Consider the following 15904-nt stretch of genomic DNA (forward strand, 5'->3'; position numbering starts at 1 on the left):
CAATGTATTCTCTAAAACTGGCAGAAGCATCAACGCCTGGGAACTTACTGAAAATGGAAATTATCCAGCCTCGCTGCGGGTGAACCCCGTCAGAAACTCTGGAAGTGGTCAGAAATCTCTATTGTACAAGCTCTGCAGGTGATTCTGACGCACACTCAACTTTGAAAATCAGGTTGCAGGAGCATCAGACCTGAGGGCTTTCAAATGTTTAGTCTTGAAGAACATGAATTCAAACGTCATCAAAGACTGCACTCAGCCATGTAAAAGGGTATAATTTCATTAAAAATTAAATAAGCACACAATAAATGAATGTTATGCAACATTTATTGAGCTAGTGTTGGTGAATGCTCAGGGACACAGACAACTGATGCAAAGTGAAGGTGTTCACACTTTAGATGGCAATTTGAGAATAATCAAAAGGTTTTCAAATAGCTATCTCATTTCTCACCGAGAAATCCCAACATTAAAAATGTAGTTTGGATGAATAAGAATGAAATCTTTAGTGCTGAAGTTAAGCAGACCTGGACAAAAATACTTCTTTCCCTTTTAACCTCTGTGACCTTGGGGGAATTTTTTTTAAATTCTCTAGCCTAAATTGCCTGTCTGTAATGTGATATTAATTACAATTACTACCTTATACATTTACTATACAAAACAAATGGTGCAATCCCTTTTGGATTGACAGGCGAAATACAGCTCATAATATTTTAGAATAAACATCCCTCAAATACTATTTGAGACATATTTATAATAAAGCAACCATTATCACTTGAAATTTGAGTATAACTAGATGTTCTATATTTTTATTCACTAAATTTTGCAACCCTACTTATACTCAGCATAATACCTCATAATACCTAGTATATGCCAGAAATTCAATACATATTAATTATTATTTATTATATTCTTACTTTAAATATTTTCATAACAAAATTCATAATTTAGAAGTTTGCTGGCTTAAATTGAGATTAGCAGTTTTCTAAAACTCAGAAGTTGAAATTTATGAAAACTTTGTAATACGCAGATGAATATGCTGAAATACAATCTTAGGATGTCTCATATCTAGAAATACTCCTGAGTAATCAAAGACATTCAATATCTTGGATTTGAATAAACCCAAATTAACTGGAAAACCTGATTTGTTAAAACATTTGAGCATCTCAGTTCTGCTACACCATAAGAAAACGTCTGCTTATATGTGTATCAAAAAACCCCTCTGATAATAGAGCAAAACAGAGTGAAAGCAGGGTTGCTGACTTTGGAAGAAACAGAAATCCATGTGCTATCAATTTGTTACTAATAAAATGTAAACATCCTGGAACTTTAATTGCATTTGATTCAGCAACCAAAAATAAATCTGTCTTTTTAAACTGTGAAGTTATCTCTTTATGCCAATAAAATTTAGTGACTTGTAATTATGCCCAAAAATGTATGTGACACAGTTTAAAACATTACATATCAAGCAGAACAGTGATAGCTACAATTCGCCTTTTTTTTTTTTTTTCTTCCTTACTTAAAAACTAAACTCAGCGCAAATACTAGAAGAGGACAACATTGTGACAGGGTCTGTCTTCACTATCAAAGTGACGGGATCATGACTTGTCATGAATGATCGAGTCATTTTGGCTGTCTTAATGATAGATGGAGATACCTACCTGATCAATTCCGCCTGCTGCTGTGATGGGTATTGACCTAAAAGGCAGCTGGAAATGACTGAGTTGTGGCTAAATTCACTGACTACATAAGGATATGGCAACAGTTGGGATAATCTGGAAAAGCAGTAAGATTCTTTCCTGATGGTAGTATCTGAAAAGGTTTCAGGAAGAAGTACTGTTGGAATTTTGTCTTGAAAATGGCTAACATTAGGCAGCTAAAGAGTTGTGTCCAAGGCCATTGAGAGATGCTAAGAGCTAGTCTCTTGGCAAATTAACAATTCAAGTAGAGCGAAATGTTCTTTGAAGAACAAAATGTAAGAAAAGCTGAAGCAGTAGTAACTTTAGGGCTGTTTATGAATTGTCAAGGAAAAAAGACCATAGTCTACTAAAGAGGAATATACTAGGGTTTTTGTAAATGGAGGGGTGATAGATGCAAATTTGACTTTCAAAATACTGTTCATAAGGGAACACAGGAAATGTGTTGGTAGAGGGAGGGGCTGGATATGGAGAGATCCATTAGAACCTCCCCTGGGAGTCTTGGTATTTAGAGGTGAGAAATCAGTTTTATGGAAGCACAGATGACAGACAACACACCCATGATTAAAAGAAAACCATGGGAAGCAGCAATCACTAAAATGTGGTTTATACTGGGAATGGTAAAATGGTAATGGAGAGGAACGTGGCTTCTGCTGAGAGGGTATGTCTGCTATCAAGTAAAGGATGACACCTTAGTAGGGTGGTTACGTGGAATACCCACCAGCAGCCCGAAGTGCATGATCGGAAATTTGAAGAAAGTTTAGTGACAGAAATAAAAATCTAGAGGGGACGGCCCTGTGGCACAGTAGTTTAAGCTGTTTCTTGTGACATCACATCTCATTATAGAGTACTAGCTCAAGTCTGGCTGCTCCACTTCCAATTCAGCTTCTCGTTAATGTACCCAGATGATGACCCAAGTGCTTGGAATCCTGCCACTCATCTTGGTGACACATACGAAGTTCCTGGCTCCTGGCTGTAGCCTGGTCCAGCACTGCTTGTTGCAGCCATTTGGAAAGTGAAACAGCAGATAGAAAATCTCTCTCTCTCTCTTTTTTTTTCTTTTGACAGGCTGAGTGGACAGTGAGAGAGAGAGAGAGACAGAGAGAAAAGTCTTCCTTTTCCGTTGGTTCACCCCACAATGGCCGCTGTGTCCGGCACGCTGCGGCCAGTGCACCACACTGATCCAAAGCCAGGACCCAGGTGCTTCTCCTGGTCTCCCATGCGGGTGCAGGGCCCAAGGACTTGGGCCATCCTCCACTGCATTCCCAGGCCATAGCAGAGAGCTGAACAGGAAGAGGAGCGAACGGGACAGAATCTGGCGTCCCCACCTGGACTAGAACCCCAGGGTGCCGGCACCGCAGGCGGAAGATTAGCCTAGCCAAGGCACCGGCCTGGAAAATATCTCTTTGTCTCTCCCTCTTTCTTTCTGTCACTCTTTCAAATAAATGTATACATCATTATTGTTTAATGTGGAGACCACTGCATGGAGGGAAACTGAGGCAGTGGAAAGATTTTGCAGGAAAAATGCAAAAACAGTATAAGGAGTATAATTAACCTTTAACCTCAAATTTAATCCCTCAAATAACATCTGTCTTAAAATATGATACCAACAATTTTAAGACCAAAGAGGACTTGTGTTAGAGAATCAAATAAAATAGCTCAGTATTGTATCACAAATGCCAAAGTTGGAAAGACGATCAAGAGTGCCAGAGTAGACCATGGTAGTTGAGCAGCCCAAGCAATAACAAAAGGTGCCTTCCAGGCGTGTCAAATGCTGGAGTAAGAACTGTTAGGAAAGGTGTGGCAATGGCATATTACTTTGAAAAGGGCATGGAGTTTAGACTTACATCTGGGCTTAAATACTGGCATGATGCCTCTAAATGAAATTAACAAAATTGTTATCAGTGAGAGTTCAAAGGTCAGGCAGTTGGGTCCCATATCCAGGTATCAATAATCAAGGGGTCAGAGGGCATACTCCAAATTAGATAAACACAGGTACAGTGCTAAAAACCTCTTTAAGGGTGATTAACAGTTAGAAGAAACATTTTAATCTAGTGAGCTAAAAAAGATATGGTGAACATGGCAAATTCCATCCAATCTTGACCAGGGCCACTCCACATTGAAAAGGCGTTGCTTCAATTTTTTTTTAAAGAAATTGCAGACATGTTATTTTCAAAGGGAGCTGTGCCACATTATTATTATTCCATTTACATTTCTATTCCCTATTCTGGGATCATCATCACATTTGAACAAATATTTGAAGAATATGGTTGGGGGGCATATTTGCCTGTCTGAACACCTATGGGTTTCAGATTGGCCCTAACTTGACTCAGTGTTGGAAAGACTCTATGTGTATAAAACACATAGAGTGTAATGAGACCTGCATTCAGTAAGTGGCAGCTTTCAAAATTCTTATCTGGAGTAGACAACAGGTCATGGTAGGTTTCAAAATCAGTTCAATGAGTGAAGACGAAGCAAGACACAGAAATATGGAGAGTCTGAAACATATTTTAGTGTTCAACCATCTCAGTTTTAAACTCAGCCTGCTATTTACTAGCTGGGTGATCTTGAAGAAGATATTTAACCTCCCTGGACCTATTTTTTAGGCTATAGAATTAAAATACCACTCTGTATAGTTACTATGCGACTCACTAGAAATTACAAGTCAACAATATGTAGAAGAAATACAAATGTAGGGCATTAAGAAAGAGAGAAATAATGAAACGTGAAGGCAATTCTCATAGACCTTCAGAGCTGCTATCAAGAAGAGAGCTGCTACAGAGGGAAAAGGACTCCTCTGGCTGCCTACCAGTCTGTCTGCTTCTCTACTTCCCTTTCTCCACCTTCCTTCTTTTTTATAGATAGGAAGAACTATTGTTGTTTATGTGGAGAAGAAACCAAAGGCACTGCTTTGAAAATATTAAACCTAAGTGAAAGGTAGAAATCTCACTGGAAATAGGCCTTTCTGTTGAGAGGAAATACTTCTTCCTTTATATACAAAGCACAGTGGATAGTACATTTCTGTAAGTTATTAAACTAGAATTTCCCTAATATTCTTTTATTATTTTAGATTTATTTATACACTTCTTTTAAAATGACTCTAGGTTTCTATCACTGAGACAGTTGCCACAATCCTTCTGTAACTGATGTATAAAAATGCTCTCTGGGTCTAATACTAGTTGGAAATAGAAGCCCTGGTAAACATGATGGAGCAGCAGGCCCTTGAGAGGCCGGCGGTAGGTCCCATGTTTCTGTAGAAGGCTTGGTTGTGGAGAAATGTGTTTCTGCAGGCTGGGAGTAAGCGGATTTGAGTGATATTCTGGTACTTAAAAATGGTTATTTTATCACCAAAATAGCAAATAATGATATCTTTTTACTACTTGATTTTTTTTTTCATTCTTGTTTCTGTAAGGCATGGATTATATTTAAAAATAACCAATGGGTAGATCAAGAGAATAGTGCAGCTAAAGTTTCAAATCAATGGGATTATCCTCTTCCCTATCTGCCTGCCTTTTCCTGCTCTAATCACCCTCACTTTTTATTAAACAGGTAGTTTAATGACACTACTAATTGATATGAAGATATCTTTTGGTGCCTCTTTTCAAGCTACTCCTCCTGATAGCTTTGACAAAGCTTTCTATGAGTCAGTGATGTGATTTCTAAGAAAAGACTGTTTTTATATTCAAAGGAAAATGTTCTAGTTTCATGCATCTATAAACAAGGAATGGGTGACAATCTCTGAAGATTTGGGGGCAATTTCCATTTTAATCAAATAGCATAAACTATTAATGTTTACTCTTAAATTTATAATAACAGATTAAATAGTAATATTGCTCTTTGGGAAAGCAGACACCCTGGTGCCAGTTGCCTTGAAATTGCATTAATAGATAATATGAGTAAAGTGGTTTTCTTGGCTTTTGGTGTATCACACCTTACATTTTTTCATTTGGTATTTTAAAATGATAAGAGAAAAAATGATGTTATTGTACCTTTGCTTAATTCCTAATATATGCATTTTTATTTCATTTTATATTCCACTTATTTTAAAAACATCAGTTAATAAGTCAGTTTCCTAAGACAACATGGCATGATCAGGCACAGATTAGCTGCAAAGTGGTTTTACAGAACTAGAAAGCATAAACAATGTCTTTCAACTAACTTCAAACAGAGCAATACTTTACCATCTCAAATGGAGAAAATACTTCTGACTTGACATAGTCTCTTTTTTTTTCTTTTGTCCTGAAAATGGAATAAAATTGGCCTCATATAATTAAAAGATTAAGGAAATTATACATGACACTTAGCACACTGCCTAGTGTAGACATTCAAAAAGGGTAACTAGTATTTTCTTATTCCTAAGGAAACTTCATATAAACATATAACTATCAAGGAAAAGAAATGTCAAAATTTCAAACTAGAGTGCATTTCCCTGTAGAAGTATTTATTTCAGGATACATTCTTTCTTCTTACCATACATTTGCTAGGCACTTAATTTGCCCAACCTACTGGGCACTAAAAAGAAAAAAAATGCTAAGCATGGGCCTTGGCATCCTGGGCCTTGCCTTGTTTTACACCACAACAATAAGCAATACCCAGTATGTTTCTGCAGGCTAGTTGCTCTAAGGTCTTATACAAGAACTGTTTGGAATGCTATCATTATTAACATGAAAACACCAGTATAAAAAAATGCTGTGCATATTTTTTTTTCTTTCTCTTGCTTATTTTTAGAAATCAGATAATTATCTTACATATAAAATGAGGAAATGAAATCTTTATTTATCTTAAAATCAACAGGGTATGAAGTATGCACAAATCACAGTTCAATACCCATTACCTGCTCAAAATCTATTTAGTGTATATATACACAAAATTGGAAAGTCACAAACGAAAGATTTTTACTTTAAGCACAGCAATTTTTTAAGCAGAGCAATAGCAAAAAAAGGTTAACCTTCTTTCATATAAAAGTAAACATGAAATGCTAAGTTAACCCAATATCCTGTTAAGAACCACGATGGTGTACTTCTGCTAAGATGAAAAATTTAAAAAAAAAATGCATGTCAAACAATACAAGTATAGTCGAGGATTTGGTAAGCTACTTAAATAAATCAATTTGAGCTCCAGAAATGAAGAATTATTTTAAAAATGCAAATGAGATAAAAAGATGGAAAAAAAAAAAGAGAAGAAACCAGAACTATTTCCTGACAACCATAAAACAAGGGTATTATGCATTCTGCTTCAAGCAATGACTGTGTCTTCACCATGAAGCAAATTTTATTTTAACCTGTCTAAACAAGAGAAATAGTTTTCCTATTCATACAAACATTTATTCCATCTTTCTACAATATGTAATTCCCAGAAGCTTATTATCCATCTTTCTCTTGTAAGGAAGTCTGTGCTTCATTCTTTATTCTGAAGACTGTGTCATTGACAGCATTATCAATAAACACTTATCATTAAGCCAACAAAATTATAGTTGTAAGGGCAAAAATCCTTTCCTTGCACATGCATTTAAATTTGTTCATATCATGTGAATATTTTCAGAATTCAGGTAAATAACATTTTTATCCATTTACCAAAGGATTCATAACTGTGATCTTTGTGCCAGGTATTGTGTTTAATGTGAAAACAAATCAAGTTCACAGTTTGCTGAACATGAATGCTAAATAATGTCTACCACAGAGTTATGACAAGGAAAAATCTGACTTCAGAGGATGTAGCAATTGCCTTCTAAATGTACAAGCCTCATGATCATGACAAAAAGCTTGATGCCCTAAAAAATTCTCTGTGGGTGCAGGTATACAGGAAAAAGGAGAGAAGCATTCTGTAAAATATTACAGGAGAAAAAAATGGATGATGAAATAGCCAAAATTATTGTGTGAATTTCTTTGGACATTTGATTCTGATACTTTCCTTTAATATCGCCTGATGTGTTTGGATACATCTCTTAACAGGCATTTCGCCTCTCCAATAGATTAACACTGTTTTTCCACAAACAAGACAAGCATGAGTAACCTTTGCAATCAGATCTCTTTCTCCCATTTCATTTTTGACAAGAAGTTTCTTTAAAGAAGTAAAAAGAAAACTGAAGTCATTACCTTTGCCAAAGTCTGTCTTGAACAGTGATAGGTAATTATAGAGAGTATAAGAATAGCATTTTTTTGTATCCTTCTTTAACTTTTAATGAAATATTGTATTCCTGGGACACCAGTGCAACATTTTTCAAGGGAACTGGGTCTAACCATTTTGCAAATATCAAGAAAAGGAAGTGTGGGTCCAGGATTGTTAAAAAAAAACAAACTGCTTTGTAGAGTCTTCTCAGCTTCTCCTTCTGCGCAAGCCCCCTCCCATTCCAAGGAAGTTGCTATTAATTTCCAAAAATACAGGATGTGTAAAATCAATCAGACTTGGAGGAAACTTGCAAATTTTGATATTTATTGGCAATGGTTTACCTAGGTACTCATAGAAAATAGTTGAATGAATGATTTATATTTGCTAATTGATTCTTCCTAAAATTATTTATTTGAAAACAGGGGAAAGACTATTATCCCCCTTTGATGGGTAGCTCACTATATACTAGACTGTGGTCAAAGAGAAATTCACCTTTCAAACAGAAAGTCAGATTTTTCTCACTGTTAGAACCAGATTTAAAATTTAAAAAGTGTTTTTTATTAAATTGTTTTGAGACACAGCAAGACAGACAGAGGGAATTACTATCCACTAGTTAAATCCCCAGATGCCCAGAGTCCTGGTAGCTGGGAACTCAATCGAAGTCTTGCATCTAAGGGCAGCAGCCCAACTTACCTGAGCTATCACTGCTGTCTCCTAGGGTATGTATTAGCATGGTATTTGAGTCAGGAGTTAAAAGCAGGGATAGAACCCAGGTCCTCCAGTGTGAGACAGATGCCTACCCCAGAAAAATGATTTCCTATCCTTTTTTTCGCAGAAATAGAATTCTTGAGTAATGGAGGCCTGAAGGGAAGAATGTCTACAAACAATTTAAGTGTCTTAATTCTGTAATAGTCCTTGTTTCTACACAAAGAATCCAGCAGTGGTATTGAAGAATCGTTGCATTAAAACTTGGTTGTTAAATGTTTGCATCACAACGACACTGTTATCAGCAGTCGCTTCCAGTAATGAAAATAATAATGGAGACCTAGGATACAGTGTAAGGTCGGAGCAGTATATACCAAAGATGACATTACGAGAGAATCTCCCTTTTCTTTCCTCTACTGTCACTTTTCCTCCTTAAATTTCTCATGTCCTTCTTTTCTCCTAAAACTCTGCCAACATGTGCTGCCAGCTTTTCAGATTCTACCTGGACATAATAATTCTTTTTATTCTAGTATTTATTCATTTGAAAGGCAAAGAGACCAAGAGAGATCTTCTATCAGCTGGTTAATTCTCCAAAATGCTCATAATATCTGCGTCTGCCCTAGGCCAAAGTCAGGAGCCCAGACTCAATCTGGGTCTCCCATATGGGTGGCAGGGACCCATTCACTTCAGCAGTCACATGTTGCCTCCCAGGGTACATGTAGCAGGGAGCTGGATCAGAAGCAGAGCTGAGACTTGAGCCTTGATAGGCCAGTTTCTGATACGGTTGTCCCAAGTAGCACTATGATCACTGCACCAAGTGCCCAGCCACCGCATATAATTCTTAAGCAATTGCTGCCTCTCTTATTATTGCTTCCACCATCTTGACTGGTGCAATTACAGCACCAACATCAATTTTCTCTTTCTCCTTCAGTGCCTGGGTGCCATCCCTCCTCCCAACTCGCTTCCTGTGTACCCAAAATTCTTCCTTCAACTCTACAATAGTCTCCTTCTCAACTGTGGATTCACTGTGATTTTGGTGGATCAGCAAAGCTGATCTAAGAAAAATTCCTCATATCCATAAACCCTTTTTCCACCTAGACCTCAGGCATTCACAGAATTCAAGTTTGAAAACTGGAGAATTTGTGTGTAAAAGCCTTTGATGGACAAAAACGTATCAAATGATAACTGAAAGCGACTGCAAACTAAAGTATCTTTATTAATTTCCATTCTTTTGTGCTTACCTATGACAACAAAAATAAAAACATATTGTGGCTATCATATCATTTTAGTTTAAATATCCAAACTTGAAATTTTCTGCACCTAAAGAAAACTGTCATGATTTAGCAACTGCCTACTTTTACCCAGAATATGGTAATTATCACAGAGGGATGTTATTGGTATAAGCATCTGAAAATCTTAGAAACAAATGACATAATTTCATTTATAGCAACATATATGCAAATATTAGGAATATATATTATTATTTCTTCACATATAGACTACACAACACTTAGCCTCACAACCTATCAGCAAAACTCTTAGACTGAATTATAAGTATTTTAAGGGAGAACATAACACACAACACCCAACAGCCTACATTACCTAAATTTCAAAATCCTTCTCCAAATCTGTGTTTAAAGAGATGCTAATAGGATGTATAGCTTTTAGATAATCAGTAACCTTAATGATTAACAACTTTCTCTCTTCCTCCAACAACTTTGACCTCAAATAATTAGGATCTCCTCCCTGAATGCATTCCTACTGCCATCTCTTTTGCATATAATGCAGATTGGATTTTTTTTTTTTTTTTGTAGATTATATTCTTCCCAAGTTCATCCCAACGACCTATTTTCCTTTCCTGTTATCACAATGAGGTCAATGGATCAGTTCTGAGCTTCTATTTTGTATTATTTTAGGCAGTGCCAAACTGAGTGGAACAGTCTTCCACTAGACTTCACAGGTCAGAGAAACTAAAAGAGGAGATCGTGCACCAGGAATTCCCCTGTGCTCCTCACTTGGTTGTAAGTCACCTGTTAACAGTTCTGTAACAGTTTTCTTAAAAATGAGCAAATCTATAATCTTTTTCTTTAAGCAATTTAGACTAGAACTCATGAATTATTTTAAAAAAGATTTATTTTATTTATTTAAAAGGCAGCATTACAGAGAATGAGAGAGACAGAGACAAAGGTCTTCTATCCACCGGTTCACTCCCCAAATGGCTGCAAAGGCCACAGCTGGGCCTTGCAAAGTCAGGAGCTTCTTTCAGGTCTCCCATGTGAGTGCAGAGACCCAAGGACTTGAGCCATCCTTTGCTGCCCTCCCAGGTACATCAGCAGGGAGTTGGATTGGAAATGGAGCAGCCAGGACTCCAGTTGGCACTGTTAGGGGATGCTGGCACCACAGGCAGTGGCTTAACCCTTGATGCCACAATGTCTGCCCCCATGTATGGTTTTGAAAACTTATTTCCCTTTTCCGTTATTCACCATTTAAACTTAACCAATCTAGTATTTACTGAAATATTATCTCCAAAATGTGAAGGGTTAGACAATTAAAATTTCTAATTTTCATCACTAAGGCCTGTAACATATTTAGAAATAATTAATAACTTTAACATTTCTATGTAGTAGATATTATCTCTGTAGTTACATGATTTAAAACTGAAGAAACGTTTTTTAAACCAGTGAACCTGAGTGTAACCTAAGATTGAGGGGGATTCAAATCAGTGTCAGAGAAAATGTTTTAATGTGTGACTTTGGTACAAGGCAATTAATTTGTCAGTACATGGAAATGATTAACAGATAATTCCTTAGATTACCTTAGGACATAATGAAAATCATACATGTCTTAAGACAAAAACTCAGAAAAAACATTTCAGAAACATATTTTAAAATTTTAAAAGGTATTTTTAAAAGAGTCCATATTTCCAACCTATGTATTCATAAGTTTGTGAGAATTAAACAGAAAATCAACCATGAGGTCCTTTTAAAAATTAGCATATCTAGAATTTGGCATGTAAAAGCTTTTATATGAGAATGGTACTAAAAATATTCAAGAATTGTCATTAAGTCTCAAGTAAATATAAATGAATAAAATTAATCATAATCATCTTTCTTTCATGCCTTTCAAATACACCAGTGTTCATGTGTACTTTCCACTTGAGTTCTGTGATTACTAAGCATCAATTATCTTTGTTCTAAGACCTATTCACGGACATGTAATTTGATGTTTTAATTATGAAATTTAATAAAATATAAGCTGATGAAACATGAGTATCAAATAGAAGGGTTTTGCTTTATAATAACTATTATGAATGCTTTGAAAAACACCCAAAAAGATGAGCTGTAAAAAAAATGCTGTCAAATTAGTGGGTGAAGCAATTAAGAGACTAAGAGTTATAAAAATACAAAAAGACCTATCCTTAGGTTGCATCAAAGAGCTGGCAAATTCCCACTGCATCAGGTAAGACCAGGATACCAAACTCAGAAATCACGAACGTCTGCCATATGAACATAGTTTTTGCATGAAAAGTACAAGCAAAAGTACAGTCCTTGTCCTTTTATTCAAGGAGGAAAGAACATACTATCTGTTTATAAATTAAAATAATTGCAGGTCTTAGTGTGTCATTTTTATTTATTCAACATTTTATCTTATATTTTGGTTATTCAATTAAAACACATGTAGACAGGACTGAATAAAGTTTCTACTCTGATATTTTGAACCATGAGAAAATCAGGCATGCAATATGGTAATTTCCTCCAATTTTTAGGATCCAGAAAACATGGATGTGCCTTCTTGCCCTGTAGCTGAAGGACAAGATCCAGACTTCTCTGTCATATCACTGAAATGTAGCCTATACGACCAATAGAAAGCTCAGATTTAGGCAAAAGGAAATCTTCAAGGTTATCAACCAGAAATATCCTATTGTCACCTTTTCTCCACTTCTCTTTGTGACTACGTCATCCCACCCATTAGAATTGATATGCCAACAGCCATTTTATCCTCCCACTCTCAAGCCTGCCTTTGTACTTGCTCTCCTGGGTGTACTTCTAAACATCTCCCTCCACTGTGGGGAAGGGGAGGAGGAAGGGAGAAAGTCAAGATTTTTATTTTCGTCAAGTAAACAAATTGTCTCTGGTAAGAGGACAACTGTAAGCCTTTGACTTCAGAGGGAATAGGTTTTATTGTCCTCTGAATGAAAACAAATGACTGTACCATAAAGGAAATAAGAAGCTGTCCACTAATGCCTTTATGGAGAAAGAACAAGGGAATCTGGAAAAAAATATTTATATGTATTTTATATATATGTATGTGTGTGTGTGTGTGTAACCATGTCATTTTTATTTGCTAAGAAAATCCTAAGCATATAATATTTTTAAATATTTATACTATTTCTCAACACCTTGGAGTCCTCATCTATGAAATAAGGATATTGCTAAACAAAGTCTCCAAATTCCAACTATTTGGGTTTTTTTTTCCAAAGATTTATTTATTTGTGATGGTGTTAGGGAAGCAACTGCTCCACTCAAGAAAAAGAAAACGGGCTGGGAACAAAAACATTATCTTAGGACCTCTGCTGACAAAGAGGGGAACTAGGAAAAAAACACCATTCTGGGCAATATTACTTCTCTGATCTGGGACAAATCATTTAGCTCTGTCATTAGCCTTCTTCTCACAGGTTAAATTAATAGATTCTAATATTCCTTTATGATAATAAGATTATCTGAGTCAAACAGAAATATGTTTAAAAATATATACATATGTATATATATTCATTTCCATTCTTAAATTTAGATCTTTGATTTCACTGGCCAATTCTAAGTTGCTATGTGAAGTTAAGACATATTTGAGTCATTCATCTAATTCATCATGCCATGAATCTACTTTCCATTAATCACAGTTTAGATCAGTTGTAAGTTGATTTTTAGACAATGCTTTGCACAATGACACTCACTCTTCAGTATACATCAGAATCATCTAAAGAGTTACAGCTTCCATTGCATCCTTACCAAAGTCTTATTCAGTATTTTTAGGATTAGGCCTGAGAACTAGCCTTTTCAGGACATTCCCAGTTATCGTCAATGTCGCTGGCCCAAGAATCACGCTTATAAACGACTTACATACAGATCTACATTTTGCTAAACCAGTTTAAATTTTATTTAAAGGGGCCGGCACTGTGGTGTAGCAGGTAAAGCTGACACTTGCAGGGCCAGCATCCCATTTAGGTGCTGGTTTGAGATCCACTTCCATTGGAAGTGGCTGCTCCACTTCCAATCCAGCTGTCTGCTATGGCCTGGGAAAGCAGTGAAAGATGGCCCAAGTCCTTGGGCTCCTGAACCGACGTGGGAAGACTAGAAGGAAGCTCCTGGCTCCTGGCTTTGCATTGGCACAGATCTAGAAGTTGCGGCCAACTGGGGAGTGAACCAGCAGATAGAAGACCTCTCTCTCTCTCTCTCTCTCTCCCTCTCTCCCTCTCCTTCTCTCTCTGTGTAACTCTGACTGTAAACTAAATAAATAAATCTTTTTAAAAATTATTTATGTATTTTTGCTTTATCCAAAATGGAGTGAGAGAGAGAGAGTTAGCTTCCATTTGCTGGTTTACTCCAAAAATGCCTACAACTCCAGGACCCAAACCAGGATTCCCATGTGGATGGCAAGTACCCAAGCACTTGAGCTATCACTTGTTATCCCCCAGAATGTACTTCAGCAGGGAGTTGAATCAGAAGAAGAGGTGAGATTCAAACACAGGCAATTAGATATGAAATGTGGGCATCTCAAAGAGGACCCCAATCATTGTTTCAAATCTCTGTCCCCTTCTAAATCAACAAGGACTAACTTGGTGATTTTAGAAAAACACCTTTCTGATTCAGAAGATCCAAGATGAGGTTTGCCATTGAGTATTTGTCATAAGCTCCTAGGGGACATTGCTTTTCCTAATTGACCTAAGATACATTGAGTAGAAATAGTCAGCATGGACATCACTTGGGAGCTGTTAGGCAAACAAAACTGACACCTAACTGTACAAACACCATGACTACACTTAACACTAGTTAGAAATGTGCCAGGGGATTCCAATTCAATTCCATCAAGGTGGCATGTATCAATGCCATCTCACTAGTCTAAGTGATCAATTTCAGTTCACAACTGATCACACTGATAGGTTTAAGAGTCAAAGGGAGCACATAAACAAGACTAGTGTCTGCTAATACTAACTGATAGAATCAAAAAGGGAGAGAAAGATCCAACATGGGAAGCAGAATACACAGCAGACTCATAGAATGGCAGATGTCTTAAACAGCACTCTGGCCTTAGAATCAGCTCTTAAGGCATTCGGATCTGGCTGAAGAGTCCAGGAGAGTATTTTAGGCATGGAAAGCCAAGACACTCTGGCCAAAAAAAAAATAAAATAAAATAAAAAAAAAAAATAAATCTCTGTGAGTGAGATCCCAGTAGAAAGAACGGGCCATCAAAGAAAGAGGTACCTTTCTCTGAAGGGAAGAGTGAACCTCCACTTTGACTATGACCTTGTCTAAATAAGATCGAAGTCGGCAAACTCAAAAGGCTTCCATAGCCTTGGCAAATCATGTCTAGAGCCTAGGGAGATTACTGATGCCATAAACAAGAGTGTCAATTTGTTAAGTCAACAACAGGAGTCACTGTGCACTTACTCCTCATGTGTGATCTCTGTCCTTAATGTGTTGTCCAATGTGAATTAATACTATAACTAGTACTCAAACAGTATTTTTCACTTTATGTTTCTGTGTGGGTGCAAACTGTTGAAATCTTTATTTAATGTATGCTAAATTGATCTTCTGTATATAAAGAGAATTGAAAATGAATCTTGATGTGAATGGAATGGGAGAGGGAGCGGGAGATGGGAGGGGTGCGGGCAGGAGGAAGTTATGGGGGGGAAAAAGCCATTGTAATCCATAAGCTGTACTTTGGAAATTTATATTTACTAAATAAAAGTTAAAAAATAAAAAAGCACTGTATCTAAATTGGTTAAAAGAACATATTTTAACCATTCTTGAGACCTGCACCCCCATCACCAAAGAAAAGGTAATTGTGAAGTGATGGAAGTGTTTCCTTTATTGTAGTATTTTATAGTGTATACACATCAAATTGTACTCTTTAAAATGTTTACAGTTTTGTCTATAGTACCACAATAAAGCTGAAAAAATATAATTGTATAAACACATACTGATTCCCTGCCATGTATCAAACTATCAAAGTTACCAGTGTCCCAGAATGAACAAGACCTCATTTGCAAGCTCAACAAAATTTAAGAAGTAAATCAGAAAATTAAACACATATAATAGGTACACTGACAAAGTTGCAATAACAAAGGTTACAAAAATACCAATCATGAACCAATTAGCTTTGGCAAAAAGTGAATGATAGTT

The 15904-nt window shown here is 36.5% G+C and overlaps 1 long non-coding RNA gene across 1 annotated transcript in view; it reads right to left on the reverse strand.

The window, feature by feature from the left end:
• LOC103349072 (uncharacterized) overlaps positions 1-15904 on the reverse strand; it is a 73175-nt gene that overhangs the window by 45347 nt on the left and 11924 nt on the right. The window contains exon 3 of the long non-coding RNA XR_007920956.2: positions 5873-5930. This is a non-coding gene — a long non-coding RNA (uncharacterized lncRNA). The remainder of the gene's footprint in view (positions 1-5872; positions 5931-15904) is intronic.

The sequence above is a fragment of the Oryctolagus cuniculus genome, chromosome 9, assembly GCF_964237555.1.
Source record: "Oryctolagus cuniculus chromosome 9, mOryCun1.1, whole genome shotgun sequence".
NCBI lineage: Eukaryota > Metazoa > Chordata > Mammalia > Lagomorpha > Leporidae > Oryctolagus > Oryctolagus cuniculus.